At 45.7% G+C, this 17,700-nt stretch overlaps 1 protein-coding gene across 6 annotated transcripts in view; it reads left to right on the top strand.

Annotated features, from left to right (window-relative positions):
* ADGRF5 (adhesion G protein-coupled receptor F5) overlaps window positions 1-17,700 on the top strand; it is a 76,600-nt gene that overhangs the window by 15,037 nt on the left and 43,863 nt on the right. For 4 of the 6 annotated variants that reach the window (XR_014183769.1, XR_014183770.1, XM_082049607.1 and 1 more), the window contains exon 1: window positions 14,659-15,079. The exons of 1 other annotated variant lie outside the window; for it this stretch is intronic. The gene's annotated coding sequence lies outside the window, so the exon portion shown is untranslated. Of the gene's footprint in view, window positions 1-14,658; window positions 15,080-15,291; window positions 15,312-17,700 lie in introns of those variants that run through there. One more of the 6 variants, XM_082049610.1, reaches the window with a different exon arrangement.

Consider the following 17,700-nt stretch of genomic DNA (forward strand, 5'->3'; position numbering starts at 1 on the left):
CAGCACCCTTTGGGTGAAGAATCTTTTCCTCATGTCCAACCTAAACCTCCCCTGGTACATCTACCTGCCCTTCCCTCGAGTTCTGTCATTGGTCACTAAAGAGAATACCAGTTGAACCTGGTCACCATCTCCTGACCTGGAGCAAACCTGCACCAGCCATGTTGATAGGGAAGAAAAGAGGGCTAGGGAGATGCCTTTGAAGGCCACTCACGAGTGCAGATGTACCCCTGGCTCAGCTGCCCAGGATTACCCCAGGGCTTCATATCCCTGTGGGTGTGGGGTGATTCTGGGGTCATCTACCTGCTCTTCATCATCCCCTGATGGAGGAACACAGCACACATGGACCACAAAGCTCCCCGCAGAGCAGAAGCTTCCCATGGCTCATGAGTCTCCTAGTCCTGAAGTTTATTTATACAGCACTTTATATTGCAAAGAGCAGCTAAGCATGGTGGGACCATGGAAAGAGCAGTCTAATCCATCAAGTCTCACATCTACAGCAGCTGTTGGCACTAGGTGACTGGCGTGCATGCTCCGCACTAATGACTTGATGCTCTGCCTTCCCCTCACCCAGCTGAGAGCATGCCGGGTTCATTAAGCCCATTTGCATACAGCTCTGTATGAAGTCATTAAGAAGTGCCAGACATAAGAGTGAAACTGGATGAAAGCTTCACCAGTGGGAACAATCAAAGGAAATCCCAGCGCTCAAGCTCCAGTTTGCCTCAACAGAGGGGAATTCAATTAAGGGCTGATTTGATTTGTGCAGCTCAGAGAAAAGCCACCTGACTGGGTGTTGGACATATTTTTGGCGCTGAATCAGCCATAAATACCAAGGATTGTTTTAAGCAGACTGGAACAAACATGCTGGACCAAGCCCATATCTAGGCTGCCAGCTGGGGAGCCAGGGTGGGCAGCAGAGGAGGGAGAATTGCCCGTCATGGCTAAAGAGCTGATGTGTAACTGCTCGCAGGGGTTGTCTTCTCCACAAACCCCTCTCTACGAAGAGATCTTGCAGATTTCAGCTGTGCTGTATCTGTCCTTGGCTCCCATGCAGCTTGCTCATACTCCCAGCCACCACACGTCACTACCCCGTTAAGTCCTCTAAGATCTGCACAGTCCGTTGCACTAGAAATGCACCTTCTCACTTCAAGAGCTTTTGATCTCGCAATTGCCTCTCTGGGGACACTGAGATAAGGACGGTAACCAGTTATGATCAAGCTTTGCAGAAGTGATTAGGTATCCTGTGTTGCTCATTATCTTCCTGTTATCGTTCTCGTTTCTTCCTTTGAAAAACTGCTGTTTGTTAAATGAACTGATTCATCCTTTGCCAACGCACCGGACGAGCAGTGCCCAGTTTGGTTTACTTCTCCCAGGTTTCTGGCGGGAGATACTCAAGAGGAGTGGTTTCTCAGTGATCTGAGTCCACCTCTGGTGGGTACCCATCAAATCCTATCAGCTGCTGGTCCTCCTAAAGTCTGGAGGAACTACCCTCCCTGTGAGTGCACAGGGAAAATTTAGCTCTTGCATGCAAGGAGCTGCTGCGTTAATAAAATCAATGTGAACCTTGCTCCCTAAACACACGGGCTTGTGCTCAGCTGTGCTGCTGCATAAACACGAGGCAGCTCATGCAGCTCCCACAGGGAACTTGTCTGTCCCCGGGGTCCCTCTGTGCTGGGCGAGTGAGGCGATTGTCCGGCTCTGCTCTGCACTGGTGTGGCCTCACCTGGAGCACTGTGTGCAGGGCTGGGCGACACAGGATAAAAAGGTTATAAAGCTACTGGAGAGTGTCCAGAGGAAGGCTATGAAGTTGGTGAAGGGTTTGGAGGTGAAGCCATATGAGGAGCAGCTAAAGTCACTTGGTTTGTTCAGCCTGGGGGAGACTTGAGGGGAGAGCTCATGGTGGCCACAGCTTTCTCACATGGGGAGGAGGAGGGGCAGGGCTGAGCCCTGCCCCTCTCTCTGGTGACCAGCAACAGAACCCGAGGGAATGGCAGGAAGATGTGCCAGGGAAGGTTCAGGTTGGACATGAGGAAAAGGTTCTTCACCCAGAGGGTGCTGGACACTGGAACAGGCTCCCCAGGGAGGTGTCACGGCCCCAAGCCTGACAGTGTTCAAGAAGAGACTGGACAACGTCCTCAGACACACGGTGTGAACTGTGGGGTTGTCCTGTGCAGGGACAGGAGTTGGACTCCATGATCCTTGTGGGTCCCTTCCAACTCAGTACACTGATTCTATGAATCTGTGTGTCACAGCAGCACCATGTCCTATTGTCCCCTGCCTCACTGTGCTGGGACCATGAGGATGGTGGATTTAGATGAACCAGCAGTTTGCTGAGCCAGCTAGTGTGCAAGGGATCTGGTGAAAGGAAAAAAAACAGGGGATGTGGCACGTCCTCCTACACGTGTCTCTTACACCTGCTGCCAGCAGCACCATCTCACACCCCAGAAGACCCCTCAGAGGTGTGTCAGGTGACAGCACGTGTCACCCCTGCATTCTTTGCTGGGGTTAGGATAGGGCCAGTGCTTTCAAGTGTAGACCAGTCCCAATAAATTTATCTTGCCAGCTTCCCTTTCGTAACAGGAAGGATAGCGGGCAAACAAGAATTGCAGGAAATGTGGAGCTGACCCAGGCAAAGGTAGAAAGTTTGCTCTGGATCAACAGTCTGTGCAGATGGGAATGAGAAGAAGACCCATTGCTGAAAGTTTGTCAGTCTTCTTCATGGACCATTTTTTCTTTAACTGAGAAATGCTATTTTGTCACAAATGAATTCTTGTGGAAATGTGTCTGACTCCACAAAACTACATATGAAACACTGATGGGGTTATATGTGCTAGAAGACAGCCTTTCTCACTGCTTGTGAGCCCCAGCCACCATTGGTGGTGCTTCCAGGAAAACCCTGCCCAGCAAAGCCCTCCTGTGCTGAGGGCTCCAGGATGTCTCAGACCCCAGCTAGGGAGCCAAGGCAGCATAGATACCTGGGATCCATACCTTGTACACATAGGGTCTGTATCTTGGACACCTAGAATATTCAACAAGTAACAAGAACCACTTTTGAGCTTTGTGGAAGGTCCTCAATGCCTTGGCCTAGGACAATTTTCCGCTAGTGCTCAAGTTCTGTAGAACTTGAGTATTCACTGTTTGGGCTGACAGCTGGCAAAGTTGAGAGAAATCATCGATACCCATGGCTAAGCCTCTGTTTCAGTCTCAGTATCACTTATCAGATAACTAAAATGAAGTCTTTTGTTTATTTCAAAATGTTTTTTCCTGTATTTCCTTCTCTTACAGACCCTATCAGAAATTCTTGTTTAAAGTCCTAGAGCAGGATACAATTTTTACAATATGTGATGACTTTCAGCTGAAGGGAAAGTCCAGCTTTCAACCACCTCTAATCTCAGCTATCTTCAGCCTCCATTCCCAAGCCTGATGGACAGATTGTATTCAAAAAATTAGACTGGGGAGACTCTGCAATGTCTTAGCCCTTCTGTAAGGATCAGCATGTTCAGTGGTCTGGAGCCTGGGGAAGAAGACTCCCAGAGGAGCGGCTGTACTTGCCAGTCCACAGGTCTGATCCCCTTCTCCATCCACCCTTGAAAAATGAGAATTTACACTGATGCTGGTGAAATTCTGTTGGTGCAAAACTTGTGTGAGAGGAAATTCAAGCCAAACATTTGCTGTTCAGCTGGGACCAGAGAGAAGGTCAAACCTGTGTCCAGCATCAGCTGAGCCTGCTGATTGCACACCCTAACCTGAGATCTGGGTTTATTTTCATGTACACAGTCCAGTGTTGATATTTCATGTCCATGTATGTGTTGACCATTGAGAAAGAAACACCTTCGTGCTTCACTAATAAAAAGGCCAGGTGTGTTGGTTAATAAACAAACCTTTTTAATCCATAAATTGCATTTCTGGGACATGTTAACCTGATTGTTTGGTATTGCCCTGTCCCGTGCTCCCTTTTCTCAGAGGGCTTTCGGGGTCTGCAGCAAGCGATTTCTCTCCAGATGTGTGATATATCTGTACTGGGCCACAATCCCACAGGTTTTCCAGTCATTTCTAGAGGTGAGATCTGAAATGCTACTGGGAGAAAACAGGTCTGGAAGAAATCATAAAATGCACATGCAGTCCCAGATCTTTGACTTGGCCAGAGACAGCCTGTAATCATCAGCAATGTCTCCCTATGTGGATGACGTCTGGACCTGGTCCAGGCTGAGCTCCTTAGGAAGGGACTCGCAGAAACCTGGGAACAGGGATCTACCCCAATAGTTACTGAGCAGACAGAGGCATCTATAGGCTTAGAGAGCAGCTGATGTGGGCTTCCAGCATATTTGAGAGGGCTATTGATAATGGACACGGAACTTGGCACCTCAGGTGGCAATTAAGTTCTCACATCCCTGCGGGCGCTTTGTTTTGGCTTTAGAGTTCCCTACTTTGAAAAGCACAGGGACTTCCCAACAAAACCTGTTGTTAGACCCAGCATCTCACACCCATTCCTGCTTTACTTCAGAAATACCAATGTGATGCAGCCTCAGCACATCCACGAGATGTGAAGGAGGCCATGGCACTGCTTATCTCACCTAAATCCTTTAAGGTTCAGTTTGCAGTTGCTCAGCAATGCCTATATCAGCTCTACATGGGTGTCAGAGCTTAGCTTAAGGGATCCAACCAGAATAACTGCATACCACAGAAGCATATTTTGGTGTTGACAAATGAGAGAGCTCAGGGGCTGAACAAAAGCCAAACTTTGGTCTCAGATATGGGAAGTTGAGTTGCCAATCAAGGTTGTGTCTGGCACTTGATCCCTTTGGCCTCTAACACTGAGGTAAGTGTTTTCCTTGTTAAGAAATATTTGCTTTGGCTTCTCAGATCTGTCTTTCTCTATTAATCTCCCTATTTTTTTTTTTTTTTAATAAGGAGAAAACACAGCAAACTGAAGCCATCAGCACAACTGAGGGCCCCAACCATGGGAAAAGTCTCTGAGTGAGACTGCTGAGAGAAGGATCCCATATCTAGCAAGGCACAAGAGATTTGGTACTCAAATGCCACACTCTTCTGCATTTCACTCTTGCTCCAGCTGGATCTGAGCCACAAGTCGATCAGTCCTTCTCGTGTGTAATGACAAGCCTGAATACTGATCTGAGAGCAAAGTATTATGGTAGGAACAGGTGTTTAGATGTGGTGCTGCCTCTTTCTTCATGTTAGGTCCAGGTATCTTTGAGTTTTGCAATATAACTGCATCCCTATTGACTGAAATACTCCCAGTAGTGATTCCCTATGGATTCAGGTGTCTATGGGCAAGCATCATGATCCTGAGAGCACTGACAGGCTTTGCAAGCTCTTTCTCTCTTTGAGGTTTGTTTGCCTATTCCCAAGGCCAGATCTGCAGTGGTACAGATGTGTAACCAGGGGTCAGACTGCTGGAAAGACAGTTAAGGTGTGAGAAGAAGCTGGGGGACATCTCACTGGGGACCCTGACTGTGCTCAGGAGCCACATTTAAGTTTTGCCCTTGGTCCTTGGCTGAACCACTTTTCGCACCGGTGTGTGCCCAGCCTTATACCTTCCTGATCCCAACAATGACTCACTGATGTGACCTCCTGGCTTCACCTTGAGCCTGCACTTTCACTATATGTTCATCTGGGAATGGGACTGTGAATGAACTCAGTCACTGTCAACAGACCTGCTCTGCTTTCCCTGTTCAGGTGTCACGGGACTGTGGCCATCGGTGAGGGCACTGCCCTGCCATCCTCAGCACCAGTACAGCTCCTGGCTCCTGCCATGTGGATCATCCAGCTCCTTCTGCTCCCTGGCACAGGGTCTCTCCTTCCCCTGTGGGTTGAACATCCACCCAGGCAGTTGTAAGCCAAGTCCAAAGTCCCTCAACAAGTGCCTTTCCACTGGTTTCCTGGGAATTTGCCAGTCCCTGGGAGCAAGCTATTGCAAGTCAACCAGAAGCTATGCTGGATGCTTCCCTACTCCTACATTTATACAGTCCTAAAATTACATTTGGCTCTTTGAAGGTAACAATGAGGCTGATGTGGCCCCTGGTGAACATGAGTTTGACACCCCTGACTTGGAGAAAGTTTAGCTACCACAAGAACATGATAATGCGAAAATTCTACCAGCTGGGGGATAGAAGGCAATACTCTTGGGAGGGGCGTTTGTCAACATTCTCCTGATAGGCAGCTAATTGTGCCAGACTCCTTCCACACTACCCAGAAAACAAACTGCACCTTCCATCATGCTGTTATCAGGCAGAGTTTCCCTGTTTCACAAGGCTGTAAGCAAACAAGGAAGTATCTCTTAGAAGACGGGAATTCAGGTGAACCACCTCTCCCTGTCCAGTAACACTGACAAAAGCTGCTGAAACACTCCTCACTGGAGCCAGGGTGCCCTTCCCCACTGTTCTGGCTCCAGGCCCATTGCTGTGTCTCACACCAAGGACACTGGCCTGAGCTTCTCTATCCTGAGTCCCTAAGGTGCAGAAACATATGGGACTGTTCAGCGACCTCCCACCTGCTTAGGATAGAACTGTAAAAAGATAAAGTTGTCTTATGAACCATAGAAGTGATGAAGTGTTTCCCCAACTTTATATCCAACAACTTTTTATTGCAATATTGTGGAGTCCCATCATTTTATCATAGAATCATAGAATGTCCTGAGCTGTAAGGGACCCACAAGGATCATCGAGTCCAACTCCTGTCCCTGCACAGGACAACCCCACAGTTCACACCGTGTGTCTGAGGACGTTGTCCAGTCTCTTCTTGAACACTGTCAGGCTTGGGGCCGTGACACCTCCCTGGGGAGCCTGTTCCAGTGTCCAGCACCCTCTGGGTGAAGAACCTTTTCCTCATGTCCAACCTGAACCTCCCCTGGCACATCTTCCTGGCATTCCCTCGGGTTCTGTCACTGGTCACCAGAGAGAAGAGCTCAGCCCTGTCCCTCCTCCTCACCTTGTGAGGAAGCTGTGGCCGCTATGAGCTCTCCCCTCAAGTGTCCCCCAGGCTGAACAAACCAAGTGACTTTAGCTGTTCCTCATGCGCCTTCACCTCCAAACCCTTCACCAGCTTTGTAACCCTCTTCTGGACACTCTCCAGTAGCTTTATATCCTTTGATACTGTGGCACCCAGAACTATTCCCTATAATATTTACCTGTTATGGTAGATGTTGTAATATGGCATAATACTCAAGCTACCACCCCTACCTTACACCCTACTGCAGTCCCTTTGTGTTCTCTCTATGCCTCTGTTTCCAACTATCTCCTGTATTTCCAACTGACCTGCTCCTTATCTCCCCATAGGGCTTCCCAGTTCATTTCTATACTCGACTTTCTAATATCATCAACCAACACATGTGTCTACTCCCTGGCTCAGCCTGGATGTTGGCCTGCCACGAGTCTTCACCATATAGTTGGCAACCACTTAACTGGTGTTTGACTGGTTGGACATGTTTTCTAGCAGCTCAGAAGCCAAACAAAACATAGTTGTCCTTTAGGTATTTGTCTTTTAGCCCAGCCCCTGACAGGAAACATGTTGGTATTTATTATCATTGAGATTACAAGAAATGACAATATTTCTGTCCTTCACAGAAAATGTGTCATCAGTCTAAAAGGTGTTAAGGAAGGAATTAACAAATATTACAATATGCAAAGCATGCTCGTGGCTAAAAAACACCCTGCCTCAAATTAGTTTTCTTCTCACAATAAACATGGTGTTGTCTCTTTTTGGTGACATCAGGAGTGCCATGGACAACTAGCCAGGGGACGTTTGTAGAAATATTGTCTTCTTTTTAACAGCAGAAAGAGTGCATCTTGTCCCAGAGCAAATAATGGCAGCAAAGAAGAATTTGATTTCATAAAAAAATAGGACTAGGACCTGGACCTAGTCCAGGGAACACATGATGGTGAAGACATCTCATTCATGTATGCAAAGGAGAAAAAAGATCAGATTCAGACAGGAAAAGTGCCTTTCACAGGCAATTGTACCAAATACAAAGGTTTCTGTATGGTCAGAAGTTTCTGTTTTGCCTAGTCATTTTGTATGCGAAAGAGGAAATGGCTTGCTGAATGAATGGGCTATATATACATGTATTTATATATAGGGGCTCTCTGAAAGCTGGAATTCATAAATGATTTTAGTATTTGCCTTTCTTTGGGCTCAATTACCTCTAGTCTCCCATGTGGTGACTCCATGGCTCCCATGGAGGGATCTGACCTTTGTTGCTTCATGCTTACTTGGGATTTGCAGTGAGCTGATGGACATTCAGAGCAGAAGGGTGACTGGGGATTAGCTGTATGACCTTTACGGGTAACCAGCATGATGCATAATTATGTTCAGACCCAGTAAAAAGTTCTCTTTTCACTGGAAAGGATATGCAAATCCGTGAAATAAACATACATGCAACCCACTGCCATGTACTTCAGCCAACAGACGTTCAATGTGAATCCGTAGTGGTTGTACAGTCTGTATTCTTTCACTTTGGAGCTTCTCACAGATAGCGGATCCCTTCTTCTTTGCCTTCATAAGACATTCTGCACAGAAAACACTTCGGAAGAAATGCCAATGGTATTGTGCCTTAATATCATACATGTCATTTGTTGTCAGAGCAAGAATTTTAAATCCACGTCTTCCTAGGCAAGTTTATTATCCTAATCCTTACCTACATGAGGCTTCCTCTCTCTTGTCAATAGATTGAATACTAAGTAAATAGAGTATTAAATGACAGGAGCATGAGAACATAAGAAAAGGCAGTGTACACATTGTCTGCCCACTTCTGTGCTTGTCATTGGGACAAGATGAGGAGAAAAGCTCCTGGAAGTCTCTCCCTACACGTTCTCCTTTACCCCAGGAAAAGAATACAATTTTTTTGATCATAACATAACACATTGACTTCCTCATCATGTTGGACTATGTGCCACATTGACCAGACTTCAAAAGAAAGGACTTGACCCTGAAAGCACCCCCAGCTGGGTTCTTCATGTGCATGATGTCACTCCCATGCCAAAGTCTGTGCACTACCAGAGGTTTAACTTTTCAGGAGCTCCCATTCACGCCCTGCCTAAATCCTGAAGGTTCTGCTTGATTCCATCTCCAGGTGATGATATCCTCTTCCCTCCATCTCCACTTGAATTCTGGCTGTCTCACTGATGGCACCATCTGGATGATGACAATATTCTTCCATCTCCTTCTGCTGGTATCTACTCTTCACACAGAATCACAGAATGTCAGGGATTGGAAGGGACCTCAAAAGATCATCCAGTCCAATCCCCCTGCCGGAGCAGGAACACCCACATAAGGCTACACAGGAAGGTGTCCAGGAGGGTTTTGAATGTCTCCAGAGTAGGACACTCCACAACATCCCTGGGCAGCCTATTCCAGTGTCTGTCACCCTCACTGAGAAGAAGTTTCTTCTCAAATTTAAGTGGAACCTCTTGTGTTCCAGTTTGAACCCATTACCCCTTGTCTTATCATTGGTTGTCACCGAGAAGAGCCTGGCTCCATCTTCATGACACTCACCCTTTATATACTTATAAACACTAATAAGATCACCCCTCAGTCTCTTCTTCTCCAACCTCAAGAGACCCAGCTCCCTCAGCCTTTCCTCATAAGGGAGATGCTCCACTCCCTTCAGCATCTTTGTTGCCCTGCGCTGGACTCTCTCCAGCAGTTCCCTGTCCTTCTGGAACTGAGGGGCCCAGAACTGGACACAATATTCCAGGTGTGGTCTCACCAGGGCAGAGTAGAGGGGGAGGAGAAACTCTCTCGATCTACTAACCACCCCCCTTCTAATACACCCCAGGATGCCATTGGCCTTCCTGGCCACAAGGGCACAGTGCTGGCTCATGGTCATCCTGCTGTCCACCAGGACCCCCAGGTCCCTTTCCCCTATGCTGCTCTCTAATAGGTCATTCCCCAACTTATACTGGAGCCTGGGGTTGTTCCTGCCCAGATGTTAGACTCTACACATGCCCTGGGTAGTGTCCTAGTTTGTCCCTTTGACATGCCAGGACCAGGACCACTCGTGCTCCTGTCCTGTTCCACCTGTGTATCTTCAGCTCCTACTTGTCCTGCTCTTTGGAGCAGCAGCTCTGTGTCTGCACACCTTCAATGCAAAGGTATCCTCCTGACCGCTGGGCTTCTCCGTGATGTTGTTATTATTACTTATATTAATAAATTTTATGAGCAGCTAATACAATAAGTGGGAATTTCACAGCATAATGCATTGTATGGAGTTCTTAAACCTCATGTTATGTAGGATACAGCTTTGCAGAGCTCTCCACAGTCAAATCCCTCAGGCCACCATTTCTGTTTGATAATGCACCATTAAAAAGCATTCCCTTCATTGTCCATTGTCAGAAGAAAGGATGGGAAAATGGCCATTGCCTGGAGCCATCTGTTTTAAACAGGGCACAACTAACCCAAGGGAAGCTGCTTGATGTTTTAGAAAGGGATGGGTGGGTTGCACTTTGTGGGTAGGGACTCATAAGTCCCTGGAGGAATTACCTCATTTTCTGCTAGGGGAAATCCAACAATCGCATGAACACAAAGGCTACCAGTTACAGGCGTCTTCCACTTCCCCTATTAGTTTTCACAAGAGTTCAATGAGTTCTCCATCGTTCTGCAGAAGTTGCTACCTTGGCCTGGGTCTCTCCAGTGGTATTTCCAATCAGCTGTGAAGGCCCTTGGCTTCCTATTGTCGATACTGCTTTTAGCACATGAAGCTTTATATAACCCCAGGCAAAATGTGTCATTAAAACCACAGTCCACCAGAGCACCCAGATGCCTAATTTAATAATAAAAGGGCTCAAGCAAATTTAAAAGCTGAAAGAGTGGGTCCTATATCAGGGATGTCAAATAGTTGTATCTCTATGTAAGCCCAAAAATGAAGAAAAATGAGGCATCTAATGTAGGAAAGCAGCCAGCTGTGATATGAATGTGTCAAGTATTAGTGAATAGCACGGAAATTTAGATGGATGGTTGATTGTTGAGATTATTAAAAATGTGGACCTTTGCTTTTAAATTCAATTTGTCCATCTTTAGTTTCCCACATTTGCTTTTTCTGTGCCTCTCTCTATAAGATTAAATAGCTATTTAGCATTTTGTGACTTCTCAACACAATGATGACATTACACATTATTGTAGTCATCATTCTCCTATGAGGAAATTCATACAAGTGTGGCAATTAGCCTGAAAAAAACCCCATATTATAAACCCAAGACACTTAAACCTAAAATAAACCCACAAAGTTGGGCCATGGCAGTGTACAACTGAAGCTCTCCAAATACCCAGATTAATTGTAATCACTGCAACAAATTCCTGGTGTTTCTGGGAAAAAGTAATCTTCAGGAACCTTATTAATGCAGCTGAATATTTTCAGTTGACCACTGGCTGCAGTGAGACAGTCCAGAGCACATCGCTCCTTTTGATATGAAACCATTCAGCCTTTCAGCACTACTGTCAGTTCTAAATATGTTACTCAAGTCAGATGTATAATGAGACATTTCATTACTTCCTTCCTTCTCAGCACATTAGAGCAAAGTGAATCAGGATTTGCTGCCCCTGATATGAGCAAAGGTTAATTCTTTGCTCTCTGCCAGGACCAGCAGGACAACTGAAATATCCCTTTGCTGTCCCTGTGCACATCAGAGCATTGCAGCTCACTTGATGGTCATGACATTCCTTGATAACGGGACCTGCTATATCCTCCTTTTAGTGACCCATGGCATTTAACAATTTAGATTGGTTATCGTTGTACTGAGATGCCGCCACCAACTTCAGAGCCCCATAGTGCTCAGTGCTATGCAAACTGAATAAGCTTTGCCATGCAAAGACAGAGCACAGGAGATATATATAGAGAGATAGATAGATAGATAGATAGATAGATAGATAGATAGATAGACAGACAGACAGACAGACATATATATATATATATATATATATATAAAAGCTCTCCTGAGGCCCTGCAAGCCTTTCCTAACCTCTAAACCAGATTAAGTCAAACTTAGCCATACTTTGCGTTTATTCATACCTACTCAAATATTAAAAGTTCAGGCTTTCCTCATTCCCTTCAAAATGTGTATGCCCAGCCTGAGCACCAGTCTGCATTTTGGCAAATTGAACTGTTGTTGGATGATGCTAAACCATGCGTGTCAGCTCTTATCTTGAAGTCCAAAGAACCATTCAGTTTTGCATAATATAACAACACATTGATTGCAGCAAGGTCTTTCCACAAAGAGTGGTATTCATCTCACTTCACTGGAAATGCCAGCAATGTAGATATTGCTCCTGACATGGTCTTTGACACTCCTGTTAGTCAACAGACAGTATGGGCTTTTCAGGTCCAAGTCGATTTAGATACTTTCTTCTAAGCTATTTTAGACATTTATTTAACTGTTCTCTAGAATACTAATTTCTCTCCAGTTCCTAGATGTGATAGTAAAATCTGCCTCAGGCTTTCTTGAAGATTTTAAACTTATCTTGATGACGAACAGGAACAATTCTGAAACCTTGGAAACTAGTGTGGGGGTGGAAACCACCTTCCACCCAACACAAAACCCATCAGCAATACCAATAAAAGTCAGAAAAACAAGAATGAACAATAAACGTACCAAAAGCACTTTCTATATACTTTAAAAAATAATCCCTCAGGTGCTCCACTTAAGAGAAATAATCATTCTGTCACTCTAATCAAAGAATCTCAGCAGCATTTTCTTTCCTAAATGTCCCAACCACCATATTTTGCTCATCCCAGTCAGCAGAAGGAGATAAATTGGAATAAAAATTCCAGCTCCAGCCAGACAAAAAAAAAAAATGAAACTGAAAAACCCACTGAAAGGAAGTTAGTGCTGTTAGATTTAGAGGCTGCTGTTAAATACAAGGAAATACAGATCACACTCATTAATTAAAAGAACATGAGGATGTAGTATACAGCTCTGTCTCTTTCCCTCTCTGTGCAAAAAAAAGTGTATGTCAGTGAGCACAAGAGTGAGGTGTATTCAGCAGTGAAATGTCCAAATGTCCCTTTTTGCTTTTATAGTATGAACTGGATCATGATAGAGTAACTAAAAAGTGATCCTGAGTAGAGATATCAAGCTACTTAAATAAATTCCTGATGTGTTCAGAAAGAAGGATGCTCTTAGGTGTGGGTCTTGAGCCCTATACACAATTTTCCATCTTAAGACATCCTCAGAAGGATGATCCAGATACACCCTGTTCAGACCCTGAAATAGAGACACGAGCTGTTCTCAGCTACATCCAAAGTCAAGACGGAAAAGCTGATACCCTCACAAAGCAACACTCATCATAGGTGACACATACCCTGTGCCATCTCATGGGTTATGTAGGACCACAGTGCTGTAGTGTGTTAGTTTGAAAGAAGATCAGAGGTGGTGCAAAGACAGGAGAGACAAAAGCAAGGAGGCCACTATAGTGTCCATAACCATGACTGAGCCTTGGGGAGCCATCCCCACCTTCCTGGGGTGTGGTCCTTCGGTTAGGTCATGAACACCATAGAATCATGGAACAGTTTGGGTTGAAAGGGACCCTCAAAGCTCATCCACTCCAACTCCTGCCATGAGCAGGGACATCTTCACCCAGATCAGGTTGCTCAGAGCCCCCTCCAGCCTGGTCTGGGATGTCTCCAGGGATGGGGCATCTACCAGCTCTCTGGCCAACCTGGGCCAGTGTTTCACCACCCTCATTGTAAAAAATTTCTTCCTCATGTCTGGCCTGAATCTCCCCTTCTTTAGTTTAAAACCATCACCCCATGTCCTTTCACAACAGGCCCTGCTAAAACATCTGTCTCCATCTTTCTTATCAGCCCCTTTTAAGTATGGAAAGGTCATGATAAGTTCTCCCTGGAACCTTCTCTTCTCCAGGCTGAACAACCCCAACTCTCTCAGCCTGTCCTCCCAGCAGAGCTGTTCCAGCCTCGGATCATTTCTGCGGCTCTTCTGGCCCCTCTCCAACAGGTCCATGTCTGTCCTGTGCTGAGGGCTCCAGAGCTGCAAAACTGCAGGTGGGGTCTCACCAGAGCGGAGCAGAGGGGCAGAATCACCTCCCTCAACTTGCTGGCCATGGTTCTTTTGATGCAGTCCAAGATACAATTGGCCTTCTGGGCTGCAAGTGCACATTAGGTAGCCGGACCCACACAGCACAGTTTGGGGGTTATTCCAGGGGTACCTGTCCTTCTGGATGAATGAAACTTTGGCACCTTGAAAAGGAGCCTTTGTGCCACAGCTTCATCACTGGGGTGTTGCTGAACAAGAGTTCTGTGTCGAAAGGCTATCCTATATTAATTTGAAGAAGACTTCAGCACCTCTTATCATGAAAGGCACCATGGCTGAAAGTCCGAGAAGCACCTAAACAATTTAGACGCCAGATCATTGTGCAGAGTGACAACTGACGAGGCTCTTAGAACAGCTCACCCTAGAAAAACAAAGTAATTTATTTTACTTTCACACCCCTGATCACCAAAAAAGTGTTTTCCTCATCTTGAAGTTACACTCTCCAGCAACTCTGTGAGCACCCCCGCCCAAGTGTCCCTTGCATCCACTTCCCCCCTCAACAGCAGGAAATCGCTTAGAAAATATTTCTCAGGTTCCTTCCTGGCCAGAGGTCATCTCCATGTTTCGGACCAGCAGGAATCACCGTGTTCTCTGACACAACAAACGGAGAAGGAAGATCAGCCCTGCCCATCCAGCACAACGTTTTCAGGCTTGTGTTTTTCAGCTGCAACTCCACCCCGTGCTGGTGGAGAAGGGATCGGTTCCCACTGATCGCAGGAAAGGGAGGTCACGGGGTATGCTTGATTAAATCACCACAAGCCAAAAGGTTCTCTCCCTTACAGAGAATTGCTCACAGGCTGTTTAATTTGTTCCAAAAAGAAACGCAAAACAAAAAAACAAACAAACCCCCAAGCCCAACAACCAACAGCACACACGGAAAAGCAGGTGTGTCTGGAGCTCTTGGGAAAACAAAGGGCAGAGACCGAGGCAGGAGTTGACACTTGGATGGGAAGTTTCCTTCCCAGCACAGAAGGACAAGTTCGGAAAAGACTCGGACATGAGGAGCACTTGTTGTCCTACAGGTATGGATGATGTGTGTGAAATGCAGCATCGGTCTCCTTGCGTGGTTGAACAGTTTGGGGCGGGTGAAGGTGGCTTGAAGGGATTTCCAGGGTCAGAATTGGACATTGCAGTGAAAGCTTTGCATGACCAGTAAAGTTGCTGCAGGTTTCTGCTGGGAAAACTGCAATCAGCACGTTTCCTTTTCTGGTGATGAGTTGACAGGTTTCTGTAGGATGCTTTTGGCTTTTCAAGGTATGAATTAAACCATTCAAGTTTCTGGCGAAGTGCTACTGTTTGTTAGCTTGGCTAGAGAAGTTTAATAGAGGTTATGATTACTCTAGTTTAAACTCAGGGCAGCAGAGGTAAAGAGGGATGTGCATGGAAATACAGTACTAATCTGGACTGCATTTATTACCTCCAAAGACACACTGCATAGTTTCTGGGGAAAAAAAAAATCAACAGCAATAGCATTTGGATTTTTTCACTTAGTTTTATGCTTACGGCAGCTGGGATTTGCAATGCAGATAGCAGGCACTGTATTTTTGTCAGCTGTATAAAATTATGGGCTTGTTTCTTTTAAGAGCAATCTCTTGTATTCCCCTTCATTATTGTATTAGGTGACGGTGACAGGGGAGAGAGTCTTGGGGCAAGTGTGGCTGCAGGCTGAGACATTGCCATGTACTGTTTTCAAGTGTCACATTTATCTTGTTTCCATTCTTTTCTACCTATGTTTTAAGCTGCTTGAATGAAAACCAGTTTTACGGTGTAATGCTGGAGTGCTGTTGTCCACTGCTCAGTGTCAGGGGGATGCGGGGATGCTTTCTGATGCTGTCACCTCCATTGGTGTCTGTAACCCAAAAAGTTCTGCTCCATCCAAACATCTCTGGTGCAGCAAACCTGGTGGTCGCTTAAAGGATCATGACTCGGAAAATAATACAGCTGTGGTGTGACCTTGTACAACCTTGTTTCTCTCTCTGCATCAGTAGGAAAGTGATGCTCGCCTACATGCATCGGAGGCTTTCAGATTGGGGGGAGAAAGGTATAAATGTTTGAAAGCTGTAACTCCTGCTTTCAGTGACAGTTTTATGGGAGGCAATGAGCTTATAACAGACAAGGAAACAGCAAGGGAAACGGCATTGAGAACTGGAAAGCCTGAGGCTCCATTTCACCTCACTCCATCACTTGCTCTTGCATGGCGAAAATGGCATTTCTCAACCCATAGATCTTCCTCTCACCCAGAAAGTTCCTCATCCATTTCTGTCACTTTATCTGTCTTGTGATGTCTGGCAACATTGCATAACAAAGTGATATATAAGGAAATTTAGGGGCAAATCTTCAGCATCCACATAGAAGTGGCACTTGACTAAATTCAGCAATGGCTCAGCCGGCTCAGCAGGAACCTGGTGTATTTGGCATTTGTCATTATTTAACTTCCCTAGATTCCTCTAAGTTTGTCTCCGGTGATGCAGGTTTAAAAACCAAACAAACAGAACATGCGTAGGCTCTGGGAAGATATCTTTGTCCTGATCTCCTTGATTATTTTTATTTTTTTAACACCTCTTAGACAGGCTTAATAAAACAGTTTTCCGAAGTCTGAATTGGAGACGTGGGAAATTCCTCAAACTAGGCAGAGCTTCCTCTCATTGTTAAAACACAAAAGACCAGTGCAGCCTTTACTAGAGTTCCTTTTTTAACCCATTCACCTTGATCAAGAAAGCCTCCCCGCTGCTGCCACCGTTCATGGCTGAGATTTGAGGTTTTCCAGAAGAAACAAAAGGTCAGGATGTGAATTGCATCATCCATGAGGGCATCCTTCACTTTAGGGCTATATTTGCAGATTGTGAACGAAATGTACTTGGACTTGAAAATGAAATGGTTCACTTCTGGAATTAATCTCAACCTTGGATAAGAATTGTGGGTTTTAAGATCAAATGGGATGAATCTACAATAAAATCAGACTCATTTCAGAAAACCATTTTCCAGTTTTCCATGAAACAGCCTCTTGGAGTTGCCATCTCAAAGAGGGGTCCAACTGCCCTTCACGAGCTGATTCGCTGTAGCTGCATGGTTATACAGAGCTGCTTTCTCAAATGATCTTGCGTGTTGCTCAGCATGCCTATAGGCAGTTACCACCCATCACTAATCTGGTCCAGCACCTGCCGCCTGCGGTAATGAAGCAGCAGCTTGTTCCCCTTATCTGTGCTCAGCAGCATCCTGCACAAGGGCTGAGCCAGCACTGGGAGAAACTGGAGGGCTGTGGTGGTGGCCCTGGCATGGGCTGGAGGGGTTGCATGAGGAAAGTGGGTGAGATGGAAGCACAAGGTGGGTGTGCAGGAACAGGAAACATGGGAAAGAGCATGCAAAGGATGATTTGAAACAGCTCGTTTCTCCCTGATGGAGGAATGATCCACCCGTGGAACTGATTGCATTAGTTGCTTAAATTATCTGAAACCTAGTCAAACTTGGATCTATCTGTACCCTTTGCAGGATTTGGGGAAAACACTGAAAAAGTGAAGGATCTGCTATCTCAGACTTTAGTCTGAGAGGAGCTCTGATTTTTTTTTTTTTTTTTTTCCATCTTGAATTTTCTAGTTTTTCTGGTTGAATGTGTATAGCAAACCTAGAACTATCCATGCACTTC

This window comes from Streptopelia decaocto (genome assembly GCF_964273445.1).
Source record: "Streptopelia decaocto genome assembly, chromosome: 3".
NCBI lineage: Eukaryota > Metazoa > Chordata > Aves > Columbiformes > Columbidae > Streptopelia > Streptopelia decaocto.